Raw genomic sequence first — 21,723 nt, forward strand, 5'->3', positions numbered from 1 at the left:
AAACCCATTCCCTCTGTTCAGTCTCCCCGAAGGAAGAGCGATTCCCGGAGGCTGCCCCAGCAGCTCCACACCCCCACAGCTCTCCTCGGCCTACCCCCAAGATGGCGGGTGCCGCCCTCCCCTCAGCGCTGCCGCCCGCCACCTCCCGCGCGCGCGAGAGACCCGCCCAAGCGCGTGCGCCGAGGAGAGCGCCGGGGGCCGAGAGCCCCACAGCCCTTCGGCGGGGGGAGGGGAGCGCGCACACACGTGAGCCGCTGGACCACCCGGCGGCTTCCCGGCGCTTGATGTATCCCGCTATCGCATTGGCTGCCTTGTGAACCTTTCACCTTTTACCCGCCTTTCACCGCCAATCGCTTGGCTCCTTTCATAGCGTGGGGATGTGGAGCGTGTGAGCTGCGCAGGGTGGAATTCTCGGAGCGGGTTTGCGTTGCGGGCGTTGGGCGGCCCCCGTTGGTATGGGTGGGAGAGGTGGGGGAGGTGCTCCGTTTGCGTAGGGCCGGCAGCGCAGTGGGAAGGGAGGGGGAGGAGGCTGTCCCGGGCCCAGGTGAATGGAGGAACCTGACAGTTGGGGGGAGTGAGGCGGCGGCGGCGGGGAAATGGCGGCGGCGGTGGCAGCAGGAGCAGCACAATGAGACGCGGCCTGTAGTGGGGGGAAGCGCCAGGCTGGGTCCCGTATGAGCAGGTAGGAGATGGCGGCCCGGGCGCGCCTGCCCCTCGCCCCGGGAGCTGCATGGCGGCCAAGCACGGGTGTCGGAGCCCGCCGCCCGCGCCGGCCTGAGCTCCCGCAGCCCCGGCGCCGCCGCCAAGCGGGGTGGGATGGCGGCGGTAGCGCCCTCCCGCCGCTGGGGCCCGGTTAGGTCTGCCCCACCTCCGTCCCAGCGGCCGTTCCTGCCCTGCGGGGCCCCGCCGCTCCCGGGGCCGCCAGCACCGACCTCCGGGCCCTGGGATCGGCCTCCGCAACTTCCCGCGGGCCTCGACGCCGGCTGGGCCCGGGCCCCGCGTGTGGGGCGGCGGCGGGGCCCGCACGGCCGGGGCCGCGCTCCGGCCCCTCTCGGCTTTGTCTCCTCTGGCTCCGCGCCCCCCCGGGCGGTCGCGCTGGAGGCCTGCCGAGGTGGGCGCTCGGAGGGCCGGCCCTCTGCCTCCTGGGGCTGGGATCTCCGGAGCCCTTCTGCCGTGTTGTGGTGGGCTTGGGGAAAGCGAAAGGGGTAGTTCAAGAGTTTCCACTCTGAAGTGCTCGTGTTAAAGGCGGTGTAAGAAACTCTTAGCTCTTCGCTTCCTTCCGTTCTCTTGCAGTTTAAGTGAAGGCAGCGCATGGAGTGAAAAAACGTAGTGGCAGCGTGATTAAGGCAGACCTTGGGCTGTGTGATCTTAATTGAAAAACAAAAGGTTAAAAAGACAAATATTCTTGCACTGGAGTTTTTTTTGCTCTGTGAAATAATCAAAAAAAACCAAATGAGTAGAAAATGGATTGTGATACAGACATGAAAAAAAAAAAAGGATATTTTTTGTGTTTTATCATTAACCAGAGATTATTGTTTCAAAAAAGTGACTCTCTTAGTGGTTCAGTTGACTTAAACTGCTAAAAGTCTGGAGGATGTTTGGTGCTTCAGATGATTAGTTATGAGTATTTTTGATGTTAAGATTTTGAACTTCAAGTTATGTGGTGGGCTCAAGTGGTGAAAGTATGTAGGCTGGGAGGTGAATATCAGTTTTAGAGAAACAAGACAAAATGGAAAATCAAACCAGAATTAACTTTGCAGGCACTGAGTTTACACTGTGTTTTTTATAAGCCATTTTGGATGCTCTCTTGAAATGTAAACTGCATGTGTATGTTTAGTAAGTTGTGTGATGGTGTTTAACAAGTTGATATAGACATAAACTGAACTTGGTATCTATTATCCCATAATTATTCTCTTGACTCTTTTAAAAGGAGGATTTTTTCCCATTGTCTGTGTTTACAAGATAATCTGTAGTCTATTTAAAAGCTTTGGAGATGCTACTAGAAGTTTTCAACTGGAAGGTGCTTTTACATGTATAATCATTGTATTGTTACTTCATTATTTATTAACCCATAGGATTAAAAGATATGTATGTATTTATTCAGAAGTGCTGAACTCTGAATTAACTGCTGCTGTTCGTGAAAGCATCGTGGTGATCCGGTTCTGTGAGCGTGGCAGCTCAGTACTTGGCAGTCAAAAGGTGATTAATGCTAGAATTAACTAATTGAGAAGAAAATGGTATTTATATACCATTGTATAAATCCTTTCTGGGGCTATATATTTAACACTAAATGCAGATTGGGTTTTTCCCTCTTTCTATTCTACCTCAAAATGGTTATATTAGGCTAAGAGAAAGGTAGGTTGAAAATTGACTAGGGCTTTTCACCCAAGGAGAGAGATACCAGCGGAGACATAAGCAACATTATGAAACTTAGGGTCATGAAGAAAGTAGATAGGGAGCTTGTTGAGGTTTATTTTGTTTGTTTGTTTCCCCTGTTTTTGAAAGATTTCTGTGTTCTACAGATCCCAAATAAATGAGATACCTCTTTGCACCATGAGTAACTAAAATACCTGGTGCAGCAGCATATTGGGAATGCCTAAAGTTTACAAAGAAGTTGAACAATTAATTTGTAGGGAAAATCATCAGAGACTATCAGACACAGGAGCATCTTAGACTCAGCAAACATCAAGGTATTCCTGCTTCCTTGCTATTATACTCCTTTGTACACATCCTCTGTTGATTACTGGTAGAGAGAAACCAACAAGCTAGAAAGTTACTTTGTTTGGCATAATATTATACTAAGGTTTTTATAGAAGTTACACTTCTTTTTGAGAAATACATTGATCTTCTGTAGCCTATGAGAAGAAGAAAAAGCCGAATTTGCAGTTCAAAAAAAAGGTTGTTATGGTTTTTGTGTACTCCATAGTTATTTCTCATTTGCCACTTCAAAAATTTGTAAAGTACTTTTCCCATTTTTTCAGAGATGTTAATGGGTTGCACAAAGTTGCTTTAGCACAGGTAATTAGACTCTGAGTATCACTACTTCACCCACGTTCACTTTCAGGATGAACTGACTAAATGTGCATAGATCTGTAACTGAACGCAAATTACTGGCAAAAACAAATACAAAAAGGTGTATTCCTCTTAGAAGAGCAAGGAGCCATTTATTAAAATGGATATGATAAACTTGGAGTTGAAATACTCTGATTTCTTTTTGGATAAGCTGTAGAATATAAGTGAGAGTAAGACTTCAGGAAGATTTTTGAAAAGGATTGTACGCTTTAGGGATCACGAGCATTATAGTAAGTGCCAAGATTACAGACAGGAGTTTTATTTCAGGGCATAATCTAGTCTATCAGGCAGTAGGTAGAACATCAAAACACTTCTTGAGATGGGTTGCTCCATTATTCTGTAATTCTCTGTGAGAAAATCCAGGTGGTGGTTTTTTTCCCCTCTCATGTAGGTTGTAGAGACTAGGGAGTATAGTGAGCTTGATAGATTGTTGGCAGAACAGTGAGATGGTTCCTGTGCTCCGCTTCCCTTCTGTCCTGATGCCTTGCTGTGTAACCACTGACCATCTGTATCCCATCACCTTCGTATGTTCGACAGTAATTTCTTCAGACTGATAGCACAGAAGTTTGATTTTTTTTTTTAATAATTTTTTTTCCAGAAAGTGGCTCCCTTTAGAGAAAGTAGAAGTATAATTATAGTATTGTATAGAACAGGAGCCTCTATATAATTGTGTGCAATATGCTTTTAGAACACTCTACCCTGAAGGCTAAAAACAATTGGGAGTAGAGGGCAGAGCATGATTTTTCTTTACTACCATCCAGACGTCTTCATGCTTTAGTCTTTCATGACTTCCATATGTATCACGATAAACTGGGAAAGAAGAAACCTGATATATAATAAAAACAAAAAGTTCGTTTTTTAGTTGAAGTTACTGCAGTCTGTGGTTGGGATTTGAAGGTTTGATGTTCAGACTGTGGTGATTGTTTGGGGGGGATGGATGGATGTAGGAATGTCATTAAAATAACCATTCTAAAAGACATGATCTACAGGACAAAGCAGGGCACACTTTAATATATGCAATGATATTGTATTAGGTGAACTCTTGGTTTTGGTAGTTCTTGCATGCCTTACCTAGTAATGTCATTTTTCAGGTTTGAATGTTAAGCAGTAATCTCAAATTCTCTTGTTATTTCTGCTCTATATTGCAGACTGCATTAGTAAAGTAAACTTATCCTGACATTTGTCACCTTCAAATTCCTGCAGCTTTTAGAGTCATGAAGCAGAGAACTGAAACTAGTATCAAGGAATTTACTTGCATTGTTGCACAGCTGAAGGTGTTGAACTATCCTTCTCTGGTGGGAAAAGAAAGAAGAGTAACGTTCTCCAATTTCTTGCATAAATACTCCTGAATCCAGGAGGCATTAATACCTGTTGTCATGGCTTTTATTTAAGTGCAACACACTTGTGAATCTGTGTGTCTTGTTTTGTTTTGGCACAGGTGTTACTTTTGGGTCCCTTCTTACTAAGGAAAAAGAACCAAAAGTGTTCTCTTGATCCTTGCTAATACATTATAGTATTGTGGAAAAACTTGTTTTGCTGTGCCTTTTTTTCCCCCCTCTTTCCGTCCATGGCTCAGTACTTACACTATTGTAAGCTGGCATGATTAGTTTCTGCCCATGTTTTGCATCTTATATTAGTCTTCATAAAGGATCGGTTCCTTTGGGTTCACTGAATAAGTGTGCGGTTATATCTGAGATTCAGCAGAGGGGCTGCTGACTTGAGGGATTGGTTTCTGGGAACAGAGGCCATCAGGTTGGGACTATTTTGGCTGGCATTGGGATTTTTGTTTGTTTGTTTTAAATTGCTCATCAGTATCCTTGTGTGTTTTCATTTGTACACCAAAACAACCCCCTACAAACCACCAAACCCCTTACTGTTAATTATTAAAACCTGGTTTCCAGTGCCTGTCTCTTCTTTTGGAATCTGATTCCTGATAAACTGTCAAGCCATGCAGCAGCCTTTTCCTCAGCACAGATGCTAATAAGTAGCTGAGTAGTGGCAAAAAAATTAGTCTCATGGAAAACTTAAGAATTCAGGATTTTTAAAAAAATCTTTTATTTTTGAAAACTGGATTGGAGTTGTAGACCTGCCCACATACTGCTAGCATAAATTTCCTTTCATTAGGAAGTGAGGCAAATACTGCTTGCTTTTTAAAGTTAATTTGTTTGACTCCATTGAGATGATTTTGCTATGTAAGCACGTCTGGGCTGGCTAACTTTGCAATTCATGTTTCTCTTTTGTTTGCAAAGCCTGCTTTGTTTCTGATCTAGATCAAATTTCTTACATACAGCTTTCTTGCAACTGTTACTGGCTCTTTGATGACTTCAGCTGTATATTTTCTTGTTCGGGAAGAAATGAACAAGGCTTACATACCTAAAGGTGAGGTTGCTTCATAGTCGATAGTAAAAACTTTGAGGTGATCTGATGGTTAGGATGTTGTCCAGGATTCAAAAGACCTAACTTCTCTCTCTGACTCTTGAGTTTTGACAAGTTAATTCAGATATCTCTATTTTCACCTCCTCCTTTAACTTTAGAGTGCTTAAATCAAAGACAGTTTTTAAATGTTTATATTCTGCCTCTGTACATTAAGATATTTAGATATATTTAAGCTGGCTCTATGAATTCATAATGTTAATTGATTATATTTGATCATCTTTGATCCCAGACACTAATATCCTGATTAATCTTAAGTAAGACTTTTAGTTCCTTATTTAAGCTTTGTATTTCTGAGCAGACAAACCTGTGTCTCTCACTGTCTTCATGGTCAATGGCTAGCAGGCTTTCCTTTTTGAAGAGGACAGAAAATGAAGGAAAGTGCTTACAATACAACTAAAAGCTTTGATGTCTCATTTTTCAGTGACCCACAACCTTTTCCAATCTTTCCACTGAAGTTAAATGCCTATATTGTCAATTTGCTATGTTAAGTGATTGAGAAGTGATTGGAGATCTGTGAAATATTTTTTGGGGAAAAAATGATACTCTACCTTCCCTACCCCCCCACCTATCACAAGTTACTGAAGATCATTTTTTAGTTACTCTTGCTGTCTAACATGGTACTGTCTCAATGATCTCCAAGACTTTAGAAACCAAATGACTATTGGAGGCGGCTAACGGGCATGAATGGTAGAGGGAAAAAAACCCCAACAGATTCTGCTGTATGTTCTGTGAGTCCCCAGGAAGATGTGTGTATACTCTTCACTTATTCTTCTTGCTACTTATGCTTTCTTGCTTCTGTGAAGCAAAATAAGAGGAAAATTGACCCTAGGAAATTAATAGTTTCTACCAGTGTAGGGAACAGAGTCAGCATGAATGGCAGGTACTGTAAGCGGAAAGTGACAGAAGCATGTTACTAAGAGCCATGGGGTTATCCTTCCCTTCTCTCCTTCTCATTATTTCTGCAGTTATTGTAAGCAAGGTCTGCATTTTCTGTCAGCTTAAGAAAATTAAACAAAATCCCATGGACCGCCTTACAATTTTTTTTACTACTTGAAAAAAAAAAAGTGTGTGTGGGGAAGTTTTTCCTTTCTTCATTGTTTCCAAAGGATATTGAACTCCGTCAGCATCAGCCTCCTGAGTTGACTTATTTTGACAGTACAGAAACAGCAATCTGTAACTGGTAGGGCAAGAAAAAACTGTTTGCCTGATTTCAAAGATTATTAAAAAAAAAAAAAAGAGAAATGCATAGCCAGGTATTCAAGTCCATAGACTTATATGCAAAATAGATCAGTTGATTTGTTTACTGTCATAATCAGAAAAACTGTGATTTAGTGAAATCTTCCTCTGAAGAAGTGTGACTTTACCATCTACTGAGGAGTTTGTCCTGTGACTTGAGAGGAAGGAGTTTGAGCTGTGACAGATGACAAAGCTCCGGAGGAGGAGGTGTAGGTTTTATGAAGGTAATGGACATCGTAGGCCTGCATTTTTACCTTGAAGTAGTTCACTGAAAAAGGACTGGAAGAATGCCAAAAACATTTATGAGCTCCCTGGATCTTTGAAAGACATATGATCAACTTCCAGGAGATGAGTAATTTTCCCTATGGTAATCTTCGCATAGTTAATACTCTGCTATGTAGAGGCTGAGAAGTGAAACCTGCCTTGATTAATACTGAATTGTCTGGAAAATGGTCTTCTCAAGACTTTGTGTTACCTAAACTGAATAGAAAGTGAGTTTTCAGTGACAAAATTCATGATTTGTTAAAACTGCCTACTGACAGTGGATAAGGATCTCAGTGGATAAGGGTCTACAAGGAATTGTTGAATGATTTTAAAGCATGTAGTGACTGGCATAATGATGAAGCAGGTGCTGATTTCTGGCAAGCATTTTTAGTAGCATGCCAACAATGCTACTAATCTATACATTGACTGCCAACTATTAACAGTTGTTAAAATCTTTTATTAGTTCATCCTGCTGTTGCTGTCTGCTGCCACTCGGTGTTTCCTTTTGCTGCATTCAGTTAGTTTTGGACTAGACACCAAGAAAATTTGTTACTGGAATTTTTGGGTTTATTGTCACTAGTGTAAGACAGTTCAGCAACAGTTGGCAATAGAGGAGAGAAGATGGTGTCTGGTTTTGAGTGACAGTCAAAAACCTGTTGAATCCAATTTGCTTGTTTTCTGTAATGTAGGCAGTGTAGCGGCTGTCAAAATGGATGACAACTGTATCCTTGTGCCAGCTCTGATACTCATGTGATCATCATCAACAACTTAATTCAGCTTGCTGAACCAGCAGAAAACTTGCCTAGGTAAAAAAAAAAAAAAAAAAAAAAATCACTTGGTTAGTGTGTTGAACTATTTTTCTCCCAAAGAGTCAGACAAGTGTCAAAATTGTTTAGAGGAGGGAAGGAGCTGCGAGCGTGGGTTGATTCATCTAGCACTAGATTTCCATGGGATTGGATCTGCAGTCTTGTGAAATCTAATCCCAAAAAGCTGCTTTTCACTTGGTTGTCTTCCTTACTGTATGAATATTGATTTCTCACCTATTAACTAAAATAGTTGTTTCATATTTTTCTCAACCTTCTATTTTTTCACTTATTGTTAATATCTGCTGTTATAAATAGGTGTATTATTACAATAATATTGTGGGCTTTTATTTGAAAATAATCTGTGGTATATCTAGGATATCAACCAAAGTGTGTGTGTGTGAAGTTTATGGTGTGTTATGAAAATGGAATAAAAATTCCATTAGGTTTAACTGCATTGCTTTAGTGACTAATATTCTGAGGCTTTAACAGCTTTTTAACAAAGGTAACAACCATCAGAAAGTGCAGTAATCAAGATGGAACACTTAGGTTCTAGCAGGTAGCTTGGGAAATTCAGATCTGAAGTTATGCCTAGTTTAAAACATCTCATTTTTATCTAGTGGTAACATGTAGTTGTGATTCCATAATTAGAAGCTGTGCGAAAAACTGGTTAAAAATTTAGGACACTTTTTCCAATTTTCATCAAATGTAGTGTATTCCAAATGTAGTATGTATTCCAAGATAGTAATATAATAGAATCATAGAATGGTTTGGGTTGGAAGGGACCTTAAAGATCATCTAGTTCCAACCCCCCTGCCATGGGCAGGGACACCCTCTCCACTAGACCGGGTTGCCCAAAGCCCCATCCAACCCAGCCTTGAACACTGCCAGGGATGGGGCATCCACAACCTCTCTAGGCAACCTGTTCCAGTGCCTCACCACCCTCACAGTGAAGAATTTCTTCCTAATACCTAACCTAAATCGACCTTCTTCCAGCCTAAGGCCATTACCCCTTGTCCTATCACTCCATGCCCTTGTAAGCAGTCCCTCTCCAGCTTTCTTGTAGGCCCCCTTTAGGTACTGGAAGGCTGCTATAAGGTCTCCCTGGAGCCTTCTCTTCTCCAGGCTGAACAACCCCAACTCTCTCAGCCTGTCCTCATAGGAGAGGTGCTTCAGCCCTCTGATCAAATATATAATCAAATACAAATCAAAGCCTACTAACCTAAAAAAAATAAAAAGGATGTTTTCCTGTATCCAGTTCTGAAAGTGATGGTGTGGGTTTTTTGGCAATTACGTGTTCAAGGTCTTGGGTGTACTTTGCTTAGGTTTAAAAGCTCTCGAAGGCAGAGTGGTTGGGCTTCAGTGAGGGAAGGGCAAGTCATTGTCCTGATTCAAAAAAAAAGCAAAGCACACCATACCACACCCCCCCCCCCAGCCTTCCCCCAAACAAAACCCAAACCAAAAAGAAACAACTCTCTAGTTTGTTTACCACCAACATGGTAGAGATTTGTAATACTTAATTTGAAATGAAAACTTTAGGACCCCGCACTATCCCCAACAGAAGTCTTTAAATAACTATGTAGGAAGTTGAAAAGTAACAAGTTGAACTAGTTGAAAGAGACAAGTCACCTTTATAAATCAGGAAAACTTTTGGGTTTTCTTTTTTCCCCCAGCTCAGGTAAGGTTATGTTTCTCATCACCCCATAAATTTGTTTTCACAGTAGAACTGGTGGGAGGGAGGGGGGGTTTCCAGTAGGCTAAACTTGGTTTTATGGTGAAAATTGACTGCAGTTTTTGTTAAAACATGTAATTGGATGATGATAGTATAGTTAAGATACATTACATTTTTGAGCAGGACTATCCAAAATGTAAGCAACGTGCCTTTCAATGTCGGGAGTTCAGGACTTAGTGTGGGCTAAACTTTTGTATCCCATTGGATATATGGGATAAACAATATTTACGTTTCAATTTACAGGCATTCTTCTAAGAATATTAGTTGAGTATATGTATTTTTTAAAAGTTTTCATTCTACAGATACATGATCATGGAGCTACTACTCAAACAATAAATCCTTTTTCCTGTTATGCATCCGAAGTGCATAGGCTGTATCTCGGACTGTAGTTTGACATGCGCTTTAGATGGCATTTCTGCCTAGAAAGAAAATACCTGTGTGTCGCCAGCTAGTGGTATCTGTTGTTAAGCTTTACTTGTACAACCATTTCTGAAGATGTGTGGTAAAGTGGATTAAGGAGACTAATTCATTTAAGAAACAATTTTATTCTGGGTGATTTCTTTATTCTCTTAGGGTCTGTCTCTAGATGTGGTCACAGATTACCTGGAAACAGTTGTGCCAGCCTGTGAGAGGGTTGGAGGCAGCATGTAGGTTGAAGAGTGAATAAGAGTGATGCTCTTATATCCATATTATAAGCATGTTAAGCTGTGATCTGGGAGCCTTTATCATACAGTATTTTGTTGCACTGCTGAGTGAAAATGGAAGAAAAGTGATAAAATATGAAGTGATTTTCCAGTATTTTGTGTACATCAGAGATACTATATTTCTTCTGATTATTTCAGAAAAGTTTGACTGTACAACCAGACACAGATTTTTATGAGCATATTTGAGAGAGTTCAAATGAAATACCAATCTGGTGGAATTATGGTATGTTAAATGTCTGCATATGCTCTGTGTTTAATCCTACTAGAAGAGGAGTGATAAGGTCACTCTTCTCAGTGACAGCTTGTCCATAAGGGCTTAACACGCTTTTACTTTTTGAATGAACTTCATTGCCTTAGTTTATTAGTCTCAATTTCTCTAAGCTCTTGTCTGTGCAGCAAAGTCAATCTTTTAAAAACAATATACCTTTAAAATTTAATTTCAAAACTATTTTTATATTGCAAGTCTTAAAGGCCTGGACTTATAGCCTGGGATATTTTTTTTGTTGTTTTGGGTTGGTTTTTTTCACCAGTTTTACTATGTGTTTGAAAGATGTTGAAGTAGGTTGAGTTGTAAATTATGAAAATGGCCATTTTTAATGAGTTGTATGTAGTTATGGAGAAAAGGAAAGTTTTTGAGTGTTGAAATTGTATCCTACCTTCAGTAACTATCTATTCAGTCTTTAAAATTGTAAGAGCTGACTACGTATTTTTCCAAACAATAGTACTTTTGATTTTTGTTGTGCAAGAAAGGTGTTGTAATTCATCTGTTAACTAAAGAGAAGTTAGAGACTTCTTTGTTCAGGTTGAGAAAGCAATGCTGAGGAAGAAGTGGGAAATCTTTCAAATCTTCATTGAAAGTTAGGCGTGTAATCGGCTTAAATCATTCTGAAAGTCATACCAATCAATTATCTGCCTCTTTAGGCATCTTAGTGCATCTGTTTATGCGTACTTAAATAAGTCAGCTCACTAACTATAGCTGATAAAAGCAAATTACAATGAAATTGAAAGCCAGTTGTTTTTAAATAAAACTTTATATTATACAAAATAAATATTTATTATAACTTTAAGATATGTTTGCATTGAGTTGTAAATTCTTTCGAAATACACAATAATATGTATAATAGGCAGGGTGAAAAATTGTTCTACATAATAGAATTTACCAATTAATAAGCTCAATGATGTAATCACTTGAATGTTAATAATAGCTGTGACCCTACCCTCCTTATGACATGCCGCATTTGATAGTTGCGTATCAAGGTAAATAATATCAATGTGGAAGTACTTGTTTCTAAAGAAAACTACAAAACTAAAATAAGTTTCTAACTGATACATACAAGGTTTCTTATGTAACCAACCTTTCTAAGGTTTCCCGATATAAATCAAGATTAAATTAAGGGGTGTTAATGCCTTCAATTTAATCAGACTTTTTATCAGGATGTTATGGTGGAGTACTTTACCTTGAAATGCTTGACTATCTCCCCTGCTTTTAAACCAAATTATTTGGTATCTTAAGACTTGTACTAAGTTGTGGGGGTTTTTTTTAAGCAGAAGTATCTCTACTTTTCCAAGACACTGATTGCATTCATGGTTTTTTTGGCTTGCTTCTAGAAACTTGCTCCTCTCCTTTTATTCCCTTATAACTAGATTGAGTTCTTTGTTATTCAAATGCCAGCAGTGTTTCTTCTGATCCTACCTAAAAGGTTACATATTCATTACAGCTGTTCTGCTCTCCATCCCCTTCTGTGCTACTTCGTGGATGTCTTCAGAGAGTCTGGATTTGATTGACCTCTGGAAAACTACATAGTCAGTCAGTCTGACCTGCTGGAATTGGTCATCTGCAGGATACTGTGAGGATAAATGAGGGCAAGAAAGTACTCCTAATCCAGTACTCATTGCTAAGTGAAAGTATTGAAGTATTTGCAGACCTATCCAACAAAAAGGTGTAAAGGAATGTTTCCACAATGTGCCTGCCCTAGAAAGAGTCGTAAAATGTGAAACACTGGGTTTTTTCAAGTTAGCCCAGATTGGAGATCATGTGTGAATCTGTATTTTCTTTTCCCAAATTCAAAATGGTGGACATGTGTTCTACTGCTTGTCTGATTCTCCTGTCATCTCCTTATCTTTGTCAATCACCAGGATTTCTGCATTGAATATACCTGCTAGGCTGTCAGGTTTTTTGGTAGGTCCTAATGTACCCAGAGTAGAAGCTTAGGGCATGAGCAGAAAGGGGAGGTAGTCCAGGCTCTGCTGATGCAGCTGTCAGGTAGACCTCACAGAATTTGGCTGCTTTTTTCCTGAGAAGTCAGAACTAGTGAAGCAGTAACACCTCAGAGTTTTTGCTGATAGTTGTTTGATGTTGGCTGCTTAATGTTGCTGCCATCAAACAACCTGTAAAATGTCTGCTGCTATACTCCTGGTAATTAGATGATATTAGGCATAATGATGTGTGGTTTGACAACTTCTGTTCTTACTACATCAGTTGTAGTTTGCACAGGAGAGAATTCTTTCTTTTGCTGCTTATTTTCCATTTTTTGATACTACTGTTATTTGATAACAAGTGCTGTGGAGCCTGGTAATTCAGGTGAAGCAAAATCTACAGTGATTTTTTTAGAAAAGAGGCTCTATTGAAACTAGTGTATTTATGTTTTGTCCTGAAAATACAGTTCACAACTGATTGAATTAAAGGGCTATATTTTAGTGTTACGGAAGAGAGGAACACCCTTCGACTGATGGCTGTGGACCAGGATCCTGTAGGTATGTCTGTCTTTCCACTGCAGTATTGTGCCAGTTATGCAAACATGGTCTGGAATTGAAAGAACTGTAGGAACATATTAATTGAGTTGTGCTCAGCAGAAGAGTTAATTGGCAGGTGCAGTACTATATTAACTTAGTTATATTGCTTCCAGAACCCAAACTAGCGTCAGAAACCCTCAACTGCACCATGTACAGGGATTTAACTCCTTTAAAGCATTATTTCTCAGCCCTGAGTGGTTTTAGATAATACAGAAAATGTGGAATTTTTTTAGCAATATTCCATTATCTTGCCTTCTAACCTGCTTCAATAATTGAGCGATACAGTGTTCAGTAAACCACAACTGCTTTGATGTCTGGAACCATCCTTTCATTTGCATAGCTGGGAATGCTTTTGCTGATATGCAGAAATAGCTTTCACTCCATTCTGAGAAATGAAGGGTAAAAAACTAGCTTATCTCCCCCTCCACCCATTTTTTTTAATGGTGGCTTTAGTAAAACAGCTTTTTTCAGTTTTTGAAGCTTTTTTTATCATTCAGCAACAGGGAGCAACTTGGATACTGGTTGGTTTGGTTTTTTTAGCCACCTAGTATGATTATCCATTACTATATATGTAATGTGCAGAATTAATATAAAAAATTGGACTAGTGCTGCACTGGACTGAAAAGATTCTTAACTAATGTAGACCTGGCATTAGGCAAAGATACCTATTAATATACATTCAGAGAAATCTCTCAAGGATACCTATTTTATCTCCAATTATTCTCTTTCATCTTGCATTCATTCTGCTGCTGTGGAAGATTGACGATTGAAGATGGTTGAATCAGGAATGGGTCTGTTTTCTGATTTGCATCTGTGCGCTGCAAGTGTTACTGGTGCTTAGCTGCATCAGTATTGGAACTAAGGGGCCCTTATGAACAGGTTACTTAACAACTCTAACACAGTAGGCTGTTTATCTGTTTGTGCTATCTTTCACAGTTGATCAGAATGTGAAAAGCTTTTAAAACGGGGAAAAAAAAAACCTTTTAAATTTAAACCTTCTCAGTCAATGTTTAGACACCTATAATCTCGCATAATGGGGAGAGGAAGCTATTCCAGATGTATTTTGTGGATCTTAAAATATTTTTATTTTACAAAATCAGTCATGATTCAATATTTACTCTTAAACGAAAGACTTCCATGTAAGGCATCTGTTAAAAATAGAGGGTGGTTTTTTTTTTTTTCTTCAATGAAAACTTTAAGTCATACAGCACAAGATGAAGTCCTCAAATCTTTGCTGACCGTTCCTGTTTTTCTTACCTGTAGTTCAGGACTGAGAATACACTAAGCAAGCATGTCTCATCAAGTACTGTTATTTTTTGCCACTTTCCCTCAGATAAGGACTTCAGCTCTCCCATCACTTTTTCCCAAGTAAATTCTTGAATATATCTGAATCAATTTCAGTATCATGTCGGTTGTTCAACAGTGCTACAAATAATCTGTGATATGAAAATACTACATGAAGCTTCTAGCTTTATACTGTTAAAATGTAATATTTATGGCTTCCTACCAGTTTTAAACCTCAGTATGTAAATCTATGTGCTTTATTGGACAATATTGAAAAGTGAAGATTGATGTATTAAATAAAAAATGTTAATTGATATAACCTGCTGAAGTCTTATATTAATTTGTTTAACTGTAAAGAATGTAAAGGAATTATCATGTTCTATTCTAAATGCATAAATTTACATGGAGGGAAATAACAGTATCTATAAAATGCTGTAGCTTTTTAATGTGATGTTCAACTTGGTATGTGTGATCTATGTACCTGCTTCTATGCTGAGGCCTAGCACTTCAGTAGGGTATAAAAGCCTCTGCCTTGAAGATTACAGTTCTTTTTAGTTTGACTCAAATTGAAAGCATTAATTACTACTGTCAAGTTAAAGGTTACTTTAAGTTTTATAAAATAGAAAATTCAAAATACCTGGAATCTATGTGAAGTGCTTTATGGTGCACAAAGTTGTTTTAGCGTTGGTCCATTAGTGCTGCATGATGTGCTGTACTTGTTTGGAGATGATGATTGCACAGGTAATTAACACTGGCCTGGTTTAGTCTCAGCTCTTAAAACAAGAAATGGCTCAACATAAAAGTCTTTTCTGGCTGCTCTGCCCAGTAAGTTGGTTAGCCAGATATGTAGGTTAAGATACTAAGAATTTCCCTTTCTAATGACCCTTTCCATTCTGGAATTATTTCAGATTAGTTTACAATCAGGCACATGTATTCTTTTCTTGCAATTATAACGTGGGAGATTCTGTTCCTCACAACTTGTGTGAGAGCTGTTGCAACACTGTATTCCACAGAGCGTTTTCATCTACACCCTCAGACGTTCTTATATATTCCAAGAAAAAATTGGTGGGCTTATGGAAATATCTTACCAATGATTCTTTTTATTTTGTCAATAAAATGAAAGAGTCAATGAATTATGGTTTTTTTGTTTGGTTGGTTTTCCCCTCTGGTGTCATATCTCTGGAGATTGGATTCTGTGGCATCTGAGCAGCTTTGAATGTCTTCTAAATTTGGGAGAAAAAATAGTCTCTTTATACTACATATTTTTATGAACTTAATATGGACTTCATCCCAGCTTCATATAAAAGAAAATTCCAGTAGTGTGCCCGCAAGGTCTTTGCAGGCAAAGAACACGGCAGACATATAGCGTAACTGGTGAGAAACTTTCAGCTTTTACAATGACAGATTAGAAACTGCAAAGCCCAAAATGTAATTGGAGAAAATAACATGCTCACCAGTACATAATACTGCCGTATTTTAAGGTTGCATTAGGATGTTAGTTTGACATACTGTTAATAATTAATACATTCTTTTTTGAAAATAAGCCAATTGTTTGTAAACTGATTCTTGGGTAATATGTAAATTGATATTATGACCAACTACAGGAGACTTGAACTCTCATTTTAGACTTGGTGGAAATTCTAGAGCGTGACTTAAAACCCAAATATCTGCAGATCTTGCGTCATACAATGAATGACTTCAGAGAAAGCCTTTTGTAATGTAGGACTCTTAGTAAATTTGGACGTTCTGGCGCAGAGATAACAGAAAACTGTCAAACCCATGTTTTGGGGAGCTTGACTTTTTGCCACATGGAAAGGATTTATGTTTATGCAAATAATGGGATTGAAATCCCCACATGGGGTTATATTCAGGGGGCAGCTGCTGCTTTTACTTATCATAAGCAAGAATAATTGGTGCTTTGGAACTGTACTTGCCTCGCAGCTTGCCCCCAGATTGGGGAAGAGAGAAATCCCTGCCCTAATGTCTGCTTAATTGCCTTCCTGTCAAAAGATGTAGGTGCCTGAAAGGCTTGAACATAACCTTTAAATAAACTAAATAATCACAAGTAAATAATTTGGTAACCAAGTAAAGGACCAAAAGATAGATAAATTCACAGATATGGTCAGTTATCCAATTTTTGGTGATACTGATATAATAGTATAGTTACCTACATAAATTAGGATCTATAAACTTAGTTGTGATTGTTCTGTAGATTTTTTTTCAAGCAGAAGCTTGAAAAAAATTGAATTAGATATTACATGGAATAATTCCAATTCCTTGGACGCTATGAGCCTTTTGTTTCAGAGTTAGATCTGAGGCAATAGGGAGTTTGTACTATGGTTTGTGACTAACTTTATTGTTTGTACCATAACAAACAAACAAAAATATTTGAAATACAAGGTTGCTGGAATGACACATGGAAGAGAAGGATGAGTCCTGTTTTATAGTCACCCCTTCCTTCCCCCCAGCATCTGTGACCAGCTGTAATTATAGAGAGACAGTGTGCCACCCAGATGGACTTTTTGCTCCCAGTTATAATGGTAGTTTTTACCTTACCCCCTCTGATGCTGCTGGACTCTGATTCACGATAGAATTAATTTGTATTTACATGAAGATAATTCACTTCATCATAGCTCTATTGTGAGCTTAAGAGTCCAATTGCATAGATCTTCTTGCAAGAGAAGAACTTCATTTTCAGGTTGTTAACAGTTTGAATGATGGTTTAATTAAATATTAATATAATTATTGGGATGGAGGGAAGAGTTGTTTAATTTCAAACTGTAGATGATGTTGAAGAGCAAGAATGTTGATTGTGTTTCAAATTCAGTCTCTTGCCTGTAGCGTGTCAGTGGGTCTTTTACTTCTAAAACTTCAATTCTTATTCTGACAATCTTTTTTAATAGCAACAATTAGGTATCATATTAACATGATTATTTTCAAATACTGAATTACAAAACCAGGAAATAAAACCTGTTGAGGTATTCTTCTGTATACTCTTTGATATATTTGAATACTTGGGGTTTTGTATTAGCAAGTGTTTAAGTAGCAAATAGCTGAGATACCTGAACATCTTGGCTGAGAGGTAACTAGTGGTCACTTGCAGATTGCTAAAGTACTGAAGATTTGCAGAAGTTAGTGGTGTGACACTTCTTGGCTGATTCTCTTGATGTCTTTATAGGAACTGGTTTTTTTGCTGCGGTTTTTTTTTTCCATGTTGCTACTTTATTCTTCGAGTATTTGTGTTTGTGATGTGTCTGGTTAGACACTCCAAATGGCTAGTTATCTTGGAACTCTCACTTTTTACCTTTAGATAAAATATGTGAATATTGAGCTCTTAATAGAAACCTTTAAAAAAAAAATTGGTGACATTAACGTTCAATAGAAGACATTCTAGAAGTCTAATTTTTAGCAATGTCATTAATTTTTCCTTTTTGTCCCTTTTACTTTCTTATGCCAAGATCCCCAGTCACTTTGGAGTAAAATGAGATATATGATTTTTTTTTTTTAATGTGGTAAAAAAAAAATCTTGTCAGATTGGACTCCAATGCTACAGTTGTTCAGTGCTGGAGGGTTGGTTGTGTTACTTGCTGTGGTAACCCCTAGCTGTGTCCATTGTTCTGCCAGGATCCTTGGCAAGCTGTGGATGCCTTTGGCCTGCAGAGGGGTAGGGAAGGATCTCATCGCCCCACCGCCTGCTACTGCAACAGGCTTTTGTCTAAGGGGGTGCACCAACACCATTTAGATGCTAATGTGATATAAGCTTGCTGTTTTGTACTAGAACTTGACTGCATCTCAGGAATGTGGCCTGTCTGGTTTTATATTGGCTTCGGCATTAAAAGGGCCTACTGTAATTCATGTCTGCCAGTCGATTAAAGCTGCAGTCTTATGGTTTATGGCTTTGATGTGCCAAAGGAAATTGTTGGGGTTGGTGGAGAATTACATACTTTTTTTTGGTTCTCCCAGATCTTACCTGCTGATCAGTATGCTTTTTGTTTGCAATCTATGATTAGGGAATAAAGTAAATTTGCTGTGTGAAGCCATAGATGCCATTAGCTTTACTGACAGAGTTGAACCTTTTTGGGTTTTTTTGGGGGTGGTTTTTTTTCCTATTCATGTTTGTTATATGGTGGGGTAACTAAATGCTATATTGTTCCTTTCTGCTTTTCTTGCAAATATAAAATGGAGTATATTTCTGCATTTTTACGGGAGGTGTGACAGTTTTCTGTTGTTAAGCTGTTTTCTGATTCAGTGGAATACATATTCTGGTTCATGTTTTAGAGGTGCTGAATAAGTGAATAACCTAGGCATAACAGGGACATGTTATAATAAATTTAAATTCTAATCACTGCATCTTAGCACCAGTTTTCTATATTTTGTGCAGGCAAAAAAGAATATGTGTATGGTGCAAACATGAATTTAAAAAGTAGCCCTGGGAATAAAATTTTTGTAGGTCTGTTTTGTACGTGAACGCAGTACTTGTCAGATTTTCTGTGCTGCACTCCCTACATATTCTTGTTGTAAAATAAAGCAGTAACTGTTTGTTTATTTTCTTTTCTTGAAACATACATTCTTTACCATATTATTTTTTAAAATGTGTTGAATGATAATTTTCTTCAAGATTTCATTACTGTATTAGGTGAAACATTCATGGAGGGAGCACAGGGGAGGAAAATAGTAAATCTAGCTCGATTCAGCAAGCAATTACTTTAGCAGATAAAACAAAATATGCAAATATCTCCTGAGCACTCTAAGGCTGATCTTTCAGACACTGTCTGTATCCCTAGCCAAAAAAGGACATATGATAATTAGATTTTGAAGGACCATGTGTTGTTGTTACAGAGCTAAATATTAAAATGCAAGAAAGCAGACTACCACATGGCACAATTGATTTTTATGGCAGTTCATGTTAAAATGCTCTCTTTTTATATTGCCTTTTAGGTTACCTAGGGTGAAACAAAATTACAGGCTTGGAGACTCTGGAAAAGCTCAGCATCAGCATTTGAGGTAAAAATGAACATACTGAAGTAATCTTGGGAGTGTCCTTGTTAACTTTATGGAACTGATTGGAGTAGAAATTTTTGTCAAGATCCATTTTGCATTTAAGTTTTCAGTATTGATTTAAAAAAACTTTACTTTGGAATCTTTCTTTTTAGGTCTGGGAAAACTTGAACTTTAGGTGAATGCATCGTGTAAATATTTTTGAGCTTTGAGAACATTGTAGATACAATAGCTTAGATGCGGTACTTTTTTAAGTTGTAGTTTTATAGAATGGCTAATATAGCTATGGAATTCTTTGTCATGAATTTCTACCTTTGCTAATTCTGCTTGTACAGCTAAATTATTTTTATGCAAATCACCGTCTTAATTGCACACGATTTTTAATTTTATGAAAAAAACCTGTGTTAATGTATTTAGGAAGAAATGATTGTTGCTTTTTCAAAAGTTTATTATTTGTAACTTCAAATGGGAATACTTTAAAGAAGTTTGAATTCTATTTTTTTAGCATTTAACTCAAGTGAAATGAAAATACATGTGCATGGAAAAAGCAGTGCAATTGTACAGAACATAGTAAAAATTATGTAAAATGTACTGCTACTGTATTTCTCGCATGAAACGGTTATTAGCATTAATCATAGTAACCTGTTAAATAGCATTAGGGAAGTACACTTTACTTGCACATTTAAACTACCAGAAATTAGCTTTTAAATCACTCTTAAATTTTTGTTTCTAATACTAAACTAAAATAATTCATGTTCAGAATGGACTTTAACTTGCTGACAGAAAATTAACTATTTTCTTGTAGGGTTGACACATTTAAATGTTTATAAGCAACAGAATTACCACAATTAACTCTGCTATTGTTCCATTTTCAAACTGGTTTTATAGTTCATAGGTTTTGTTGTTGTTGTTTTTAAGAGCCGAAGCTTGCAAATTATGTGATTAATCTACAAGCTGATATCATGATGTCAAAATGCAGTTCAGGAAGCATAAACACAGAGACTGCAGAAATTAAAACGGTAAGACTATGCTTTGTAGTATGGGAGAAGCAAGTTTTTATGTATCACTTCAGTATATTCTTCTATTTTATATTTGAAGCTTCTTCAGGACCATCGAGTACAGTAACCTCCGTGTGTGAGGTTGCAGAAATTTACTGTGAATTTCTTTGGAAAGAATAATGAAAGTAGCGACTTTATTTTATCCATAAATAGTTAGATACAGCAATGGCATAGATAAAAAAGATGTTTGTTATGAAACACATGCTTTGATATTTCTTATGAAGCTGAATATGATTAGAAATGTATTCATTTTTTAAACTGTATGTGTTTATATTTAAATATTGTGGAATTTATATTCAAATGTGGTTGTGTTGGTGAAATACAATCAATAAAAAAAGTGGGAAGAGGGCAGATAGGATTGGAATTAGAATTGAATTTATACATTGTTGCAGATAGGAGATACAAAGTAAGTGGCAGGTAAATTGTTAGTATGCTTCAGTTTGAATTATGAGTTCAGCAAAAGCAGGAAAAGAGCCTATCCAATTAAAGCTGTGTAGAAGAAAAATTGATATGTCATTTGATAACATAGTGAAGACAGAAATGTATCTAGTTTCACTGGTCCTCACCTTGCCTTGCATCTTGGGTGCCATACACTTTACATTTTAACTTTTGTCCTCAGTGTTAAGAAGGCGAAAGAAGAATCTGCGTAGCACCAGTTCTGTACCACTGATTGAACAACTATATAGTTACGGCTGTTGCACAGGGCCTTATATACGTTGTTTTAAAAAACAAAAGTTTGTTCCAGAATCTGTCTGCATGTCTGTTATTCGTTAAAGGAGAAATACTCCCTTTCTGAACGTACATTCTGAATTCCTCATGTACTGGTATCACTATAGATATGCTAGAAAACTGATGTTTGTCTTCACGTTTTATTTCTGTACTGGCGAATGCCCTACAGCCCACATAGCTTATGCTGATAGGTAGTGGTATAATCCTTTTGCTTTAGAGACTGTTGCAATGTCAGCAACGTAACTTTGCTGGTGTGATCTGTGTGTTGCTGGCTCTGTTGATAGAGCTAGAATAATTGCAGCAGAAAGTGTTTATTAGGCTTTTGCCTCAAATCCAGGTTTGGTCATGCTGGTGGCTGAACACTGGATGAAGGATTTAGGGGGTCGTGCATTTTCCTAAGTCTGCTAAGTGTCATGTACTCCATTTCTTTCCTATATACAGATGTTTAGGAGGAGTCTGCCAGGAATTCTGGCTGTTAACTATACTGTTTTGCTTGTAGAAGTTCTTCAGAAGCAGGTCATTCAAATGTAGAGCCTCAATGTAATCTTCATTTAATAAGCTCTTTAATGAAGCCTTTCTGAACAGCAGAAAACAGCCTTTGCTGCTTTAGCATG

At 38.2% G+C, this 21,723-nt stretch overlaps 1 protein-coding gene across 1 annotated transcript in view; it reads left to right on the forward strand.

Moving 5' to 3' along the window:
• Window positions 1–501: 501 nt before the first annotated feature.
• The window catches only part of DICER1 (dicer 1, ribonuclease III), a 63,442-nt gene continuing 42,220 nt past the window's right edge, over window positions 502–21,723 (forward strand). The window contains 3 exon segments of the mRNA XM_075753635.1: window positions 502–682; window positions 19,263–19,328; window positions 20,241–20,341. The gene's annotated coding sequence lies outside the window, so the exon portion shown is untranslated.

The sequence above is a fragment of the Balearica regulorum genome, chromosome 5, assembly GCF_011004875.1.
Source record: "Balearica regulorum gibbericeps isolate bBalReg1 chromosome 5, bBalReg1.pri, whole genome shotgun sequence".
In the NCBI taxonomy this organism is placed as follows: Eukaryota; Metazoa; Chordata; class Aves; order Gruiformes; family Gruidae; genus Balearica; species Balearica regulorum.